This window comes from Dreissena polymorpha, chromosome 7 (assembly GCF_020536995.1).
Source record: "Dreissena polymorpha isolate Duluth1 chromosome 7, UMN_Dpol_1.0, whole genome shotgun sequence".
Classification (NCBI taxonomy): domain Eukaryota; kingdom Metazoa; phylum Mollusca; class Bivalvia; order Myida; family Dreissenidae; genus Dreissena; species Dreissena polymorpha.
In genome coordinates, this window is record NC_068361.1 from 58078561 (window position 1) to 58094679 (window position 16119).

Here is a 16119-nt window from a genome sequence, read left to right on the forward strand (position 1 = left end):
CCATAATGATACTGAGAAAGTCCATTAGACAAGTGATATTATCATTTTATTTTGTACATTTTCTTTTTAATATTACCCGAAAAAAAAAATGTATGGCCGTCTGGTGGGATGATGTCGACATCTATATAAATTCTCCCATTGTTGTAAACGCAAACTTTTGCTTGTGACGGAAAGCTGATCTTTTCATGAAACGATAACGACTGTAACAGCAGTTTTGCTTTCATGTCTTGACATTTGAATCCCAGCAATAAAAAGTTTTTGCTCTCACCAACTTAAGAATTAATGTGAAACTTAAATAGAGATGAGCGACATGCTTTACGATAAAATAAAAATCGAAGGTTAAAGGAAATGACATATCGCGTATTCTATCTTCCATGTTTGATTCTTACTATTTTTTTATTACATTTTTTAACATAAGTTCGAAGACATTTAACAAGGCAAAATGCAAGTTATACCTTTTCACGTACAAATGTTATTAAATTGTAAAATCTTATAAATTTCCAAATATTCTGGCATAAATTCGTTAGTTCTGCTCGGCTTACCTAATATGGTTAGTTGAAGAATATTTAAACTTGTTTAACAATTTACTTTAACACATTTTTGATAGACCATGGAAAGTTAAAAAAAAATGTCCTTATTTCTAAGTTTTTTAAACAATCTGTATCATTTGTTATTATGTGCTAAATTCATAAACTTACTAAAACTTAACATGCTGATGACTCCGCTCTATAGTCTGCCAATAAAGTATGACGGGTTTGACATGTTCATTCATTGAATAAGGTTGTTTGTTTATAAATTTGAAATAGAGTTGTAAAGTATATGGTCGTAGAATATAAGTCGTAGCGCCCTTATCAATAAACTCCCAAATACAAATCTCTCAAATTCCAACACGCCCATGTATAGAGTTTAACAGTGAACTAGATTTAAACTTAAGTGTCATACAGCATTCTGTTATATTCAGTTTCTAAAAGGGATCTTTTTACGTTTTGGTAAATTGACAAAATTGAAAAAAGGTGTTTCAGAGTCGCAAGTTTTCGTTTTAGTTATGATATTTGTGAGGAAACAGTAATACTGAACATTTACCATGGTCTAAAGCCATTATATGCATCTTTTGACGATTTAAAAGCCTGAAAATTATAAATCGTTGCAACGCGAAACGATTGAATAATTTGGAGAGTTCTGCTGTAGTCGTTTAATTTTGTGAAACTACGAAGATTGCTTATATAAAGTATAAAATACGTATAGCATACATACTTAGCAGGTTTTGGTATAAATGTACGTTGTTCTTATGTATATCGCTTTCAAATGTCTTTTAAAATAAGAACATCGAATTGCGTTATAAATTATTTTATTGATTAAAACATCTTAAAACTACACTCAGTATGGACAAATCTTATACAGAAGTACAACTAGTGACTAGTGATACTTAAAGTTTGAGTTAAGGGAATAATACAGATTGTAACTCATACGTGATACACACTTTATCACAGGAGAACCGTTAACTTAACACATTATTCATGCCCAAAATGGTTTATCTTTTGTTTCAAACAATACTTATGGATCTTAAACACAGTACAATTTACATTTTAAATCTTTTGACGACAATTCTCAAGCGATGAAGTTTTGATGACACCTAATACTTTTACAATTTCTAGAATAAGATAAGATTAGATTTTTAAATGCGGTGCCAACTGCACAAATAATTCCCTTTTAAACAAAGTTGTTCCAGTCATTAAGTATTTTCAATTAAAGTTGCTTCACATGCCAACGCATGAAATACCATTCTTTATTTTCGAATAGAGTTAGTCATATTCCTGTGTTTGCGACGGGGAAGACGTTACGAAAGCATGACAGGAAAAATCAGTCAGGTGTTTAATGGAACGCAGCCAAAACGCTCAGGCCAGTGGTCACACACATAATCGAGCTACCATAACAGTAAGCTAATATTCATAAGTTTGTACAATATTTTATGGTTGCTACTTAATAGTTATGTGATGTTTTAAAAATAGAAATATTCTTTTCAAACGCAAGACAAAGAGTAATAAATCATATTTGGAATAAAATACGCTATTTGAATATATTTTCCATTACCATATAACAAATACAAAAATACAAAACAAAGAAAGTGAATAGTAATTCACTTGAAAATTAAGAATAACGTTAATACGAAATTATCATGTAATGATTTTATTGACTATTGCTTTCATGACATAATTTAGTAAATATTTGATCCTATTACACTTTATGTGTATACGCCGGATTAGCATTAATCATTATCATTAATGCTTCAGCGCGTTGATTATCAACGTGGTCTTACAGTTCATAACCTTGGAGACGTTCTCCCCTTGGTAACATTAATCTTTCAAACGATGTTTCTTACGACGGGGCTCAGGGAGTACGATTTTATAGTATTGTTTTATTTGTAAGTGAAAAATAATCAATACGTCAATTTATAAACAAGTCCTTTTAATAAAATTGTACCGTTTGTATAATAACTTTTTGCGTATGTTGTTGAAACAATTTAACACTGCTTTAAGATAAAAGAAAACACATCGTGTTCGATTGCGTTCTTTCAACAGTCCATTTTCTTCATATTTTACCCGCTTATAGCAGCTCAAACGGACGAATTATTTGACAAATATTTTGAGTTGTATAAACGGCTTATCATTAACAATGACCACCGTCAAATATTTCGAATTATTACAAGTAAAGTTTCTAACTAACACACCCAAACGTTCTGTAGAACTGCATTAACCGTAACATTCCGTGGTTACGCCGATGCATGGTTATTTTCCTGCGTCCCGATTTTATGTTAAATTTAATAACAAACGGAGCTGTTTGTTGGATATCATCGATATTCTTCCATGATATTGCAGACTGTTAAAAGAATAAACAATTTACTTCTCTACTTGAGAGAATCCTTAAAATTGAATCCTGAATTTTTTCTAAGAAGTTCACCATGTTATTTACGTCTTTGACAGTGGTTGTAATAAAAAAACGCTGAAGGCACTGAAGTTGTTCGCTGTTGTTGTCCATTGCACAGGCTAATCAGTGTGCACAGGCTAAACTTATTTGACGTGCATTAAGTCCCGTTTTCCCTGAAAGTAGCCAATGTGTACATATTTCAATGATAAACACTAGACTGGCCAATGTCGGCTTACAAGGTAGTATATACACTCACTGTTAGAGGGTATATACACTCACTGCTAGAACAGAATCATTTGTCGTCTGCTGTAGACAGGCAGCGGTAATCGTCCCTAGCAGAGTGAGTTGCGGTTCTTACCGTACTTTAGGCTTCTAAGCACATACTGATTTGAAAAATATGCTCTGTAAATTTACCTTGCCGCTAACGCGACCAACTAAAAAGAGAACGGTGAAAAAAGTTGTTTTTTTCTGCAAAAAGAGAGCTTCTCTCTGCTGTTGCAGTGGTAGATTTGTATTGTTTATACATACAAGACTGTGGTTTTATTTGATAGCAATCTGAACGTATTGCCAGTGTCATCGAACAATTACACTTTGTCATTGTCATGTAGTTTCTGTATTGACAATATATTTCTATTTCCGTAATGAATCATGAATATCACGTTGTTATCACTAATTAACGTTTTTAACAACGTCATCATTAACACCTATGCAAATCTGAATATGTCCACTTTTATTTGGATTGTTTTAATGCGCGGTATAGGTAATAATCTTTTGTTTACTTTTTTTTCCCTCGTCGTTAAACTGTTATCGCCTTTTACTTTTTCTTTTTTATCGAATGCCAGTTGTCATCATGCCCGTTATTCAGAATTATTGAACGAAATCTTAAATATTAATTTCAATGCCTATTTCGATTTGTATATCGATTTATAAACTGAAATGCTTTTAGCAGAAAGTCAAGATTATACGAATAATGATTGTTAAACATGTTGTGTTGCATTATCATTATTAAGATGGTTATTGTTTTATATTAAAATCAATATTGTGTTACAAAACTTTCAAACGCGCTAGTAAAACAAGGTTTAAAACACTATCTTATCTTTTTATCGTTGTACCTGCCATTCATATAATTTGTCTGAATCCGAACTTAACAGTATAACAACTGGCCTCAGTAAAGACCGCCAGGGTAAATTCGAAAAATAAAAACACAGCTTCTTTCAGCACGACTTTATCCTTCAGAAAAGTTTGATCTGAGAAAGTTATTATTTCAATTATACATACACACAACATTAAAGTCTTTAAACTTATACTATTGCTATTCGGTACATGTAATCTTAGGTCTTACATACAATTAAACACAATTCTGCTTTAATTTACAAAAACCGTTATGCAGCAGCTATCAGGCTGGGGCGAACATTAATTAACATGTACCGAATCAATCTAGAGGAATAATTGTGACAGAAAAAGTTAGCAAAAGAGCCTTTTTTAAACATTTGCTCTAACAGTGTGTAATACAAATGACATACTACGAAGAGTTTGTTTAGATTACTAATGATCTCTTATTTGTTTTGAACTTTGCTATAGTTCCTTCCAACAAATTGTCTTTCATGATTGAAAATTATAAATTTTACTAACGTAAAGAACATATAACCTACAAGCTATTATTTTTTAATTTGAATATTCGTAATATATCTTGGTCCAGACATTATGTGACTAATATTTATTTATTCTGCTAAAATGTAAAACATTGAAGAGAAAAGAAAAAAAAACTCCTTCAATAGTCTCTTAATGACTCAGACCGATAAGATACAAAATCATGTTAAGATGAAAAGGCCGTTGAACATTGACATTTTCTGTCTAGATCTTGTGATCGTACCATATACTTTTTTTAATTCTCTAAAAATACAATCTCAAATTCTAAAATACTTTTCTCAAATGCTCAAATACTCCTACTACCACCACTGCCAGCCTAGGCCACCACCGCCAACCTCAAAAGACACCACGCCGCCTCCACCACCGCTATCACCACTGCCACCACAGCAGACACCACCACCACCGACACCAGCACTACCTCCGCCGCTACTACTACTTTTTATGCTTCTACTGCTATAACAACTATTTCTACTTCTTCTACTTCCGATAATAATTTTGGCTGTTTTATTAGTTAAACATTTATAATTAATTTACAAACATTGTAAAGGGCAGATATTTTTTACATCGTATTAGGGATAAATAGTTCTCCTTCTTAACTTTCTGGTATGCATGTTTAGTGTTGACAAGCACGCAACCAGTAATATCCCCAAAAGGTTCCGTCGTTGTTAAAGAAAGGTCGAACCTCACATTGACCTGTTCCTATAAAGGAAAGCCCGTAGACACAGACACAATTTGTGTATGGATTGAGATACCAATTGGGAAATACCATCTCATAACGAGGCTTCAATTGACGAAACCTCGTGGATCAATATGCACGGAGTTTGTTCACTACAAAAAACTGTATGGGTACCAATGCTTTGAGAACAGCGTTTTCACCATCACTCTCTACAATGTGAGTAGGGAAAATAATGGAACACAGTGGATTTGTGAAATGATGTTTGTTGGAGAAGCCGCGACGCAAAGCAACATCGTTACATTGCTTGTTAAAGGTAAAATTACATGTTTTGAATAAAATTTGTGCGGAGAACACATCAGAGCACTTAAATTGAAACAATACTTACAGAGCATTGCTCTTATTGTCTTAAGCACAATTAATATTTCAGCTACCGCAAAATTATGATTAAGACATTCGCTATATTAGCTAAAACAGCAAAACATATTTGTTAACAATTTTGAATCGGTGTTAAAACGGTATTATAAGCAAGACAGTACCAACTAACCAGCATGTTAAAAAAATGTCACTTTGGTACCTTTACGAACATTTGCATGAATACAATGCTTTATTTGTTTAAGAACAACTATAGATGATACAATTTAATTACAGACACATCAAGGGACATAATAAATTTACCAGACTCGAGTATCAAATCACCGAAGAAATTTTACACTACAAAAGACTTTTCGATCACCACCGCGTTTATTTAAGTGTAACAAGTATATTGGTTTTAAACACGTCGTTTGCTACATTTTCTGAACAGATTGAGGTCGACTCTGATACACCTGGTGGTAATATTTTATGATTTAGTTATTGTTATAACATACTCTTAGTTATATAAATACGTTAATTTATTTGCATTTTCCAAAAATGTGGTATCATCGTGGTACAAACCTGCTTTTACATCGAAAGTGTACGTTACAAATATGCTAAACAATTATAGTACCAATATTATTGTGTTTTATTATAAACATATACAATTTGTTCTGTTTTATTCATGGTTGGTATGTATTCTTACACAAACAGAATAAAAATACAAAATCAATGTTCACATACATTGCATATGTCTTATATATATATATTTAAAGGTTAACGCATTCAGTGCTGTTTCTTTTAGATCAATTAAATAATTATACATATTGATGATGACACATGTCTTCCAGTTATAATTATATTTTTGAATGTAGTAACATTATTATTACAGTGTCACATCGATATAGCAGTCGCTTGGAAACGTTCATTATTATCGGTATAGCAGCCTGTTCCATCGTGTGCATCATCATCGGAATTGGAGCAAAGTACATCGTTGTTCGATTGAAAGCAAGTAAGAACATGCACACATTTCCGATTCAATTTATTTTCCAAAATTGCAATCATGGCCATTGTCATTGCACAAAACATATTATTTAAAAATACATATTCGGTAAGATATACTCGGCCATGTGCGTAGCGTTTTATAACCTAATACTTACCAGCAGCTTTTAAATATGTATGTTTTACTTTGAAAACGTCTTATGTTTTATATTTACACAATGGCTACACATCTTCATCGTCTGATACCCACGTTCGACCCATTCCGTTACTCTCCATTTATCGACCGTTGGACATTACGAGCTCTTTTCACCGTTTTAGGGTGTGTCAGATGCAGTAATTTCATTGGATCCCTCACGGTTTCATGAGGATATTTTTGACCAATGATACAACTCGTACTATAGAGACTTCGGGTTTGTTGTCAAAATTGCGTCGTCCGTAGAAATGGAATTTCGTCGTGCATGCGTATACTTTAAAATTGAGAATTTAAACGACTTTCAGAGTAAAAGTATCTCTAGTCTCTTCCATGGGCGCGATGTCTTTTTAAGCACTCGGACAGGTGGATGGAAAATTTTTCCAGAAATGTTGAATTTTCGTTACAATTTGATTATTTTTCATTAAAAATGATGTTTTCACGAATTAATATCATAGCCACACGCTAACCACTTGTGCTTAATACCGTGTCTATTTCACAAAAATACACACATGCCTGTTTATGTCCCATGTTAGTTTGTTTATATTTGAATGAACACGTGTATGAAAACAAATGATATTTGGAATTATACTAGACAGAAAACGAATAACGCGTAACTCGAACGAAGAATTAAAAGTGAAGGAGAATAAGTGTAACAATTTTTATCTAGGTCATTTATTTTTTTTAATTTCACTATTGTAAACGTTATTTTGATCAAGCAATACTTTTTGGTTTGCAAATATGCATATTAATAATGCATTATATACTTGTATATGAGAGTACATAAGCTGTAACACGTGGATTGAAAGAATATGAGCACTCACGTGTTGTCATCCCCCTTACGACAAATCTTGACTCTAACTCGTCGTTTTAATAATGATGTTCAAAACACACGGAAGGAATTTGAAAACTTTGAGAATTGTATGTCAATATGACAAATCAACGATTGAATAATAAAGAAACGTTTTACAGCAACATTTTAAAGTTGAGACTTCACATACAAGGGAAGCAAGAGGGCTCGATATGGGTAACAATTCTTTGGTAACAGCGTTTTCACCATCACTCTCTACCATGTGAGTAGGGAAAACAATGGTTCGCAGAGGATCCGTGAAATGATGTGTGTTGGAGAAGCAACGACACCAAGCAACATCGTTACCTTGCTTGTTAAAGGTACAATTACATTTTTTTAAATAAAATTGGAAGGAAAACACATCAGAGCACATTAATTGAAATAATACTTACAGTGCTTTGGTCTTAATTTCTTTTGCGAAATCAGATTTTCAGTTAACGATCAATTGAGATTATGACATTCAATATATTAGCTAAAACAGCAAAAACATATGTGTTAACAATTTTTAATCGTTATTAATTTTCTATTCTTAATGCCTTGAATTTCAAGTCATTTATTAACCAGGTTTTCCGAAGGAAAAAACTGGTTATTAGATTGGCGAATGCGGGCGGGCGAGCGGAACAAGCTTGTCCGGGCCATAACTATGTTGTTCATTGTCAGATTTTAAAATCATTTGGCACATTTGTTCACCATCATTGGACGGTGTGTCGCGTGAAAGAATTTCGTCGATATTTCCAAGGTCAAGGTCACACTTTGAGTTCAAAGGTCAAGAATGGCCATAAATGAGCTTGTGCGGGCCATAACTATGTCATTCATTATCAGATTTTTAAAGTCATTTGGCACATTTGTTCACCATTATTGGACAGTGTGTCTCGCGAAAGAATTACGTAGATATCTCCAAGGTCAAGGTTGCCACGACTTAAAATAGATTGATATTGAAACAAGGGTGGTAACTGTGATGAACAATCAGTAGAATGCACATTTTGAGTTGTAGTTTTCTCCCATTATCAGACTTTTTTTTTGAAAACCTGGTTTTGTGACAATTTTGTCTCTTGTTTTATTATGTGTTTCATATAGGCAGGTTTGGTTGCATATTTGAAACGCATTTACGCTTAACAGAATTATAAGCAAGACAAAACCAACAGTAACCAAATGCTTACCGGTTTAACATTTATCATTCATTTAACCAGCATGTTAAAAATGTCAATTCGTGAACTTAACGAACATTTACATGAATAAAACCCTTATTACTTGACACTTAAAGTCCTTAGCTGTGTCATACAAATTAAAAGTAAATTTCAATAAGAAGAAAAGGCGGTCAAACTTTCATGTAGTTTACTTTCATAGAAATGCTGAACATCATAACTAGTGCACATCACGACAACTTGAGCCAACGTTGAATTGTTTACACAACAATATACCACATAAGTTCAATATATTATTAATTGAATGGTTTGTTCCCCATATCTGTTCACATTTGAGAGTTAAAACATCATACAGAATGTGAATAATCCTACACAATGATGCCAAAGTTTAGCAACCAAGTAAAGGATTGCGGCTAAGTTGTCGTAGTTTAAACGTATTCTCATTTAAAGATCATCCAGTTAATACACATGTTTAAGTGATAACTGGCTTGCCAAAAGTATTTTCGAGCTGACACGACAGTACAGAATTATCAGCTTCTTTAGGTCGTACGCCGTAATTATCTCAGCAGTAGCAGAGTACGCACTGTTTTATTAATTACTTTTACATGCGTTTAATTTTAAGGTTTTAGCGCCAAAAATATCATTTGTGCATTGATCTTTGACAACTTGTGTTCCGTTTTGATTATATTAATCACAATGGAAGGTTCAGTATACATGTGTTATATATTTAATATCCATGTTACATCAAATTGAATGAACAATTGCGATTCTTATTCTGAAGAATTATATGCATGACCTAATTGAGGAATACCTGTCTTAATCTTAATATTTAGGCAACATGTATACTGATTCGATTATGAGTTCTGTCCATACATGATTACGAATTGTTCGGTTTTGCTTTTTCTATGTTTTTTTTTTTTTTATAGTTTTCGGTGTTAAAATGCTGTTTGTTTATAGCCTTTGAAATAAGTATCCTGCATACAAACGTTTCCGTTTAATAAGGACATAAACAAGTGTTAACCGGAAATTATTAAAGCTAAATAATATAACATGATTCCGGAAGATGACGATGACTGTGTTATTGAAAACGCTAATATAATGTAAACAATCCTATGAGTAATGACCTGCAATACAAATAGGCAGTTGTACAATCCAACTAAAAGCTAAATCCAAACCAAACAAACTTAAAACTGAATTGTTTTTCACGTCAGCGCGTTTTATTAAAGTAAAACTTTCATTTATGTATGTTGTTCCCGTTCTAAATAAAAACAAGTAAGGTACATGTATAACGTATTAAGGAATCGTCTTTGTATTGTTCTTATAAAAACGCATTTCCAATTACGTTCCACGAACAGTGTGTACATTTATTTCTGTATTTACTTTATTTGTTTAAGAACAACTATAGAAGATACACTTGAATTACAGACACAGAAATGAACGTCATAAATTTACCAGACTCGAGTATCAACTCATCGAAGGAGTTTTTCACCACAAAAGACTTTTCGATAACCCCCGCGTTAAATGAAAGTGTAACCATTACATGGGTTTCAAACACATCGTCTGATACAATTACTGAACAGAGTGAGGTCGACTCTGATACGCCTGGTGGTAACATTTTGTGATTCTTTTATTGTTATAACATACTTTGAGTAATATAAATGCGTTAATCTATTTGTATTTTACAAAAACGTGGTATCATCGTGGCACAAACCTGATTTTACATCGAAAGTGTCCGTTACAAGTATGCTAAACAATTAAAGTATCAATATTGGGTTGTTTTATTATTAAACTATACAATTTATTCTGTTTTATTCGTTGTTGGTATGCATTCTTACACAAACAGAACAAAAATAGACAAAAAATATACACATAGATTGCATATGTCTTGAATACAGGTTTTTTCATGTTAACCCATTCAGTGATGTTTCTTTAAGATCAATTAAATCATTAACAATATTGGGATGCTATGATGAAGACACATGTCTTACAGTCATACTTATATTTGTGAATATATTTACATTATTATGTAACATTATTATTTAAGTGTCACATCGAGATATCAGTCGCTTGGAAACGTTCATTATTATCGGAATAGCAGCCTGTTGCATTGTGTGCATCATCATCGGAATTGGAGCACAGTACATCGTTGTTCGATTGAAAGCAAGTAAGAACATGCACACATTTCCGATTCAATTTATTTTCCAAAATTGCAATTGTCATTGTCATTGCACAAAACATCTTATTTAAAAATACATACTCGGTAAGATATACTCGGCCATGTGCGTAGCGTTTTATGACTTACCAGCCGCCTATAAATATTTAAGTTTTACTTTTAAAACGTCTTATGTTTTATATTTACACAACGGCTACAAATCTGTTGAGCTATACTTTATTGTGCGACTGCATATGACAGGTAGGGGACCAAGAAGGCATGTATCCAACACCAACATTGAATCAGGTATGTTTAAGGCATAGAAAGGTCAGTTGTCTTGTATATTGGCTCTTGTCATTGCACTGACAGCATTATATAATATTAGTTTTAAATAGATTTCATCTTTCAATTTATCGAAGAAATTTAACATTGAACAAACATAATGTATTGCATACGAGTACAGTTCACAAGTGGCTTTTCTAATTCAAACTAACATCAATTTTCTATGTTTAACGTTCACAGATATTAATACAGTTGAAGGACAAAACCAGCTTCGAAGGTAGAACGTTGTAGGCATATTTTGGAAAATATAGTTTCCTTATAATTAAAATAATGTTAAGTAATTGGTGCGCTGTGACTGTAAAGCCTTATTTTTATAAAATGTAATTTAATTGATAGCAAATTGATACGTTCAAAAGTCGTATACGTATTACTTGCATTACTATATATAGCTTAATTTCAATAATTAACTTAATTAGCTATTGTGCACATATGCAAGTATGTAAATGCGTTAACTAATGATGCGTTCAACAAAAGCAGTCATTTATATAATGATGCGGAATACGTAGTTCGAATAAATAACATGCATTTTGTGCGTTACAGCTCGTACGTAACAATACTCGACATTTGGCGTTTTAAATAATCAACTTATTAAAGTGCTCTCATGCACAAGCTAGCCTCATATATCAATATACATCATTATAACCTGTTCAAAATGTGAACATCAACTTGTTGTATATTAATGTAAATGTGTTTACTTAATTTACATTCAACTCCAATAAATACATGTAGTCGGTCTAATTATTTTCGAGCATAGTTGTGAAAACGGTTTCATTTCTCTCTTAGACTCTTGCATAAGACCGAGTATGTCTTATATGTCCATGTACATATATTTGCAGTTCCTCACCTAGGTATGAGCAGTTGCAGCTAAGGGACGAAGCTTTGTATTTGAGTATCATAGCCAACAACTAATTCTTCATATTTAAGACAACGATCACTTCAAGGAGTAATATTTCAACTGAATCTCTGTTATTGAAACCTTTGGACATCTTACAAATGTGGTATAATGATATCAATATGATATTTATTAAATATGTTTTTATTTGTATTAAATCTTCGTCGATAACAATTAAAAAATAAAATGTTAATGTTTGGCCGTATGTGTCTCTGTTTATTTAGATCTTGTATTAATTCAATATTTGAACAGATGTTTTGTTTAAAACCTCTATCACGTGTGTATGTCTTTGATATTATGTATGCTATTATAATTTGATGCAATGTGAATTTTTAATACGCTGTATTTCCTTAGATTTTCTAGCATGCTTCTGCAATAAAAAAAATAAGCACAAAAAATACAATAACGACAGCGTCCATTTTTTTCCTCACATCTAAATTAAAATAAAATGTCCCTAGTTCATGCTAATGAATACATCGCGAACCAAATTGAAACATAATGCAGAAAGTACTTGCTAATAAACTAAAATGATATTGTGTATTTATTGACTATCAAAAGGCTTTTGGCACGGTTATACATAACGCTCTATGGATGAAATAAACTAATTCACAAATAAGATGTTAAACATGCTTAAAGTAACGATCACGCGCAAAAATATCGAATATTTCGTAAAATAAAGCTAACCCATACAAAAATCATTGTTCCTTTTAGCAAAATGCAAAATGTCAATGTTAGATGTTGTCTGATAACATTGATTTTACGAGATACAAAATGTTCGTTTTTTTTGTCACAAATAATTCCATTTTTATTTCCCGCGAAATATCCGAACATTTACGGGCGAACGCGAGATTGGATTCGGTCAGCGTCGGATAGCTTCGGCAGCAGATTTCTGGGATAGCTTGTTTAAATTATGCAAATGAACGCAACCCGAATGAATCCGATCCTGAGTCGATATCATCCACAAAACGAAAGTAGATGACATCGTGGAACGATATTTAGATGCTTAAAAGTTGCAGAATGTTTGTATTTGAACGTTTTTTACACCAATGTTACTTGTTTTTAGGGTCTTCATATTGTAAATAACCATCGTATGGTACTGTTTGTTGTTGAAATGTTTTTATATAGCATAATACAGAACGTATGTAGTATTGGTGAGCATGATAGTGGCTTTAAATCCTTATACTCGAATGTAAAGACCTGTACAAGAAATAATGAAAATATGTCGTATTCTGAACTGTTTGATCTAACACTTGGTGTAAAGCAGGGCGAGCCTCTTTCCCCTCTTTTGTTTATATTATTTATAAATGACATCAAGGACTATATGGACTTCACTCATTTGTCTGGAAACATTATTGAAAAATTGTCACTATATATGCTTTTATTTGCTGATGACATTGCATTATTTACGACGGATCCAAAATACTCCAGACTCAACTTGACTGTATAATAAGATTTTCTTGGCAATGGGGCCTTAAAATAAATTTAGAAAATCAAAAATGTGTATTTTTGAACGCAAAAAGTGTAGATAAAATTATACTTGGTGTATCATCAATATCGATGTCCAGATTGTTGATAGTTAACAAGGCATAAAAGTTTATTATAATAGAAACTTTAACCAAGCTATAAAAACACTTAATGAACAGGCACTCAAAACATATAATGGTATTTTATCATTGTTTACTAAAGTATCATTTGATATTAAAACCAAGTTGCTACTGTTTGACTCCAAAGTTGCGCCGATTATTCTATATGGTAGCGAGATATGGGGCGTATACGACTTTAAGGAAGAAGACAAACTTCATGTAAAATTTTGTATACATATCCTTGGCGTTCGTCCCCAAACATCCACAGTTGCAGTCCTTGGGGAATAAGGCAGATTTCCTCCTTCGGTCATCTGTAAGGAAAGGTCCTTAAAGTATAAGTGTAAAATTATGAAAAATTCTGAATCTCTTGCTAACAAACTATTTCGTGAATTCATTAAATTTAAAAAATAGCTGGGGCAAGGCCATGAATAATTTATAAGATAACCTTGGATATGGATACTTATGGTCAATGTTCGATTATAACTGTAGCTATGTGTATTTGTTAAAACAAAAATCCGAGATCAATATATACAGACTTGGTGCGAAATTGTTAGCTCACAAAGCAAATAATACTATTTTAACATTTTTTTTTTAAATATGAAAAATATCTAGATGCAGTAGACTATCATGATAATTATAGAATCGCATTAATAAAACTGAGACTGTGTTCCTACCAGCTTGAGATCGAAACAGGTAGATTCAATAATGTTGATAGAGTAAGAAGACTTTGTAAACTGTGTAACCTAAATATAGTTGAAACGGAATTCCACTTTGTACTTTGTTGTCCCTTGTATCATGATTTAAGACGAAAATATAATATCCCAAATGCCTTTGATACAATGAATAAATTTATTTTGCTAATGTCGTCAACTCAAACAGGAGTGTTAAGACGCCTGGCAAAATTTGTATATTTTTCTAGACACGACGCTCCCCAACCCTAGATTGTATTGCTTCTTAACCTGTATAAATATGTATTTGTCAGAGGTGTTCATGTATTTGTTTGTTTTTTGATATGTATTTGTACATAAACATTTTGATATCATGCACTTTAAACTCAACATGTTGTTTTGCTATGACCATTTCTTTGTAATATTGTATTTGTAAATGGCCAAAGACATGTATTATGCCGATTTGCCTAATAAAGTATATATGTATTTAAACATAGTAACGAGTTAAAGATTTGATTAGTTTGATTTATAATTTATGGTATTGCATTTTAAGTAAAGCTACATTAACCTGAAACAACATTAAAGCGGTACTGTACGTGTGCATATGTTATTTAGCAAAAATACTTTGCGATAGGCATGATAGCAGTTGTTTTTACAAAAATATAACAAGAACAGAGTTTCGTTACATTGTACATATATAGCTTGCCATTCATAAGCCTGACACTGACATTTATGCATGGCATTTTCTTTATATCGTTTAGTTGAATGAACTATAATTAAATCGAGTCAATAATAGGAAGGAATATCACGGTAAATGTTCATGTTGTCATTATACCTTTGACACACCTGTTCGAACAAAGTTGAGTATGAATATGATAGACAAACACGTATGAATATGGTAGATAGTTCAGACGCGTAATGTTCAATATATTCCCTAAGTATCATGGTACTCCGGTTATTGTGGACGAGTTTTATTTCAGCTTAAAGGCGATGATTATGTACAAACCAAAAGTACCAATTTAACCTTAACGATCGCTATACATTTTTAAAAGTTGAAAATTAAGTAAACACGAAGCTAACAATTTGTGAAAGATAAGTGTATACATTATTGTTTATAATGTTCCATCGTCGTTTGATATGTTTGCCCATTTATCCGTTGCTCTCTCTTGAGTTTTTTGTCGAAGACTGTATAAACCTGTCATTTTTACAAGAACCACTTTGTCGCGGTGCCCAACGCTTTTTTGACTTGAAATGTTGGTTAGATGTTGTGATATCCATCCTTTAGCACGAAAAGTCATGTGAACATTCAAGAAAAAGATCAAAACGAAATGTGTGTGCTTTTTGCAAATTGATTTGGCATTTGTATTAAGCAAGGGTCATTATCTTTCAAATGTCGTCACCGTTAGACCTTTAAAAGCGGCGAGAAGTCCAACACGTTTGCAGTAACTTTTTTCCATAATAAGTAAGTCTGAAACATACAAGAACAAATAAATTTAAGCTAACATTTGAAAATAGTAATGGAAAATACTACGTGTTCGTGAAGACGTCTGAACAGCCCTTTTAATAACGTGTGTAACAAACTAACCAGTGGGAACGTAGACATTTGCTTAAACAAATTTGATAATTGTCCTCGCTCAATTACGCTAATTTTCCATTAATGTGCAGTTTGCATCTCTTTATAATTGCTTCTGTA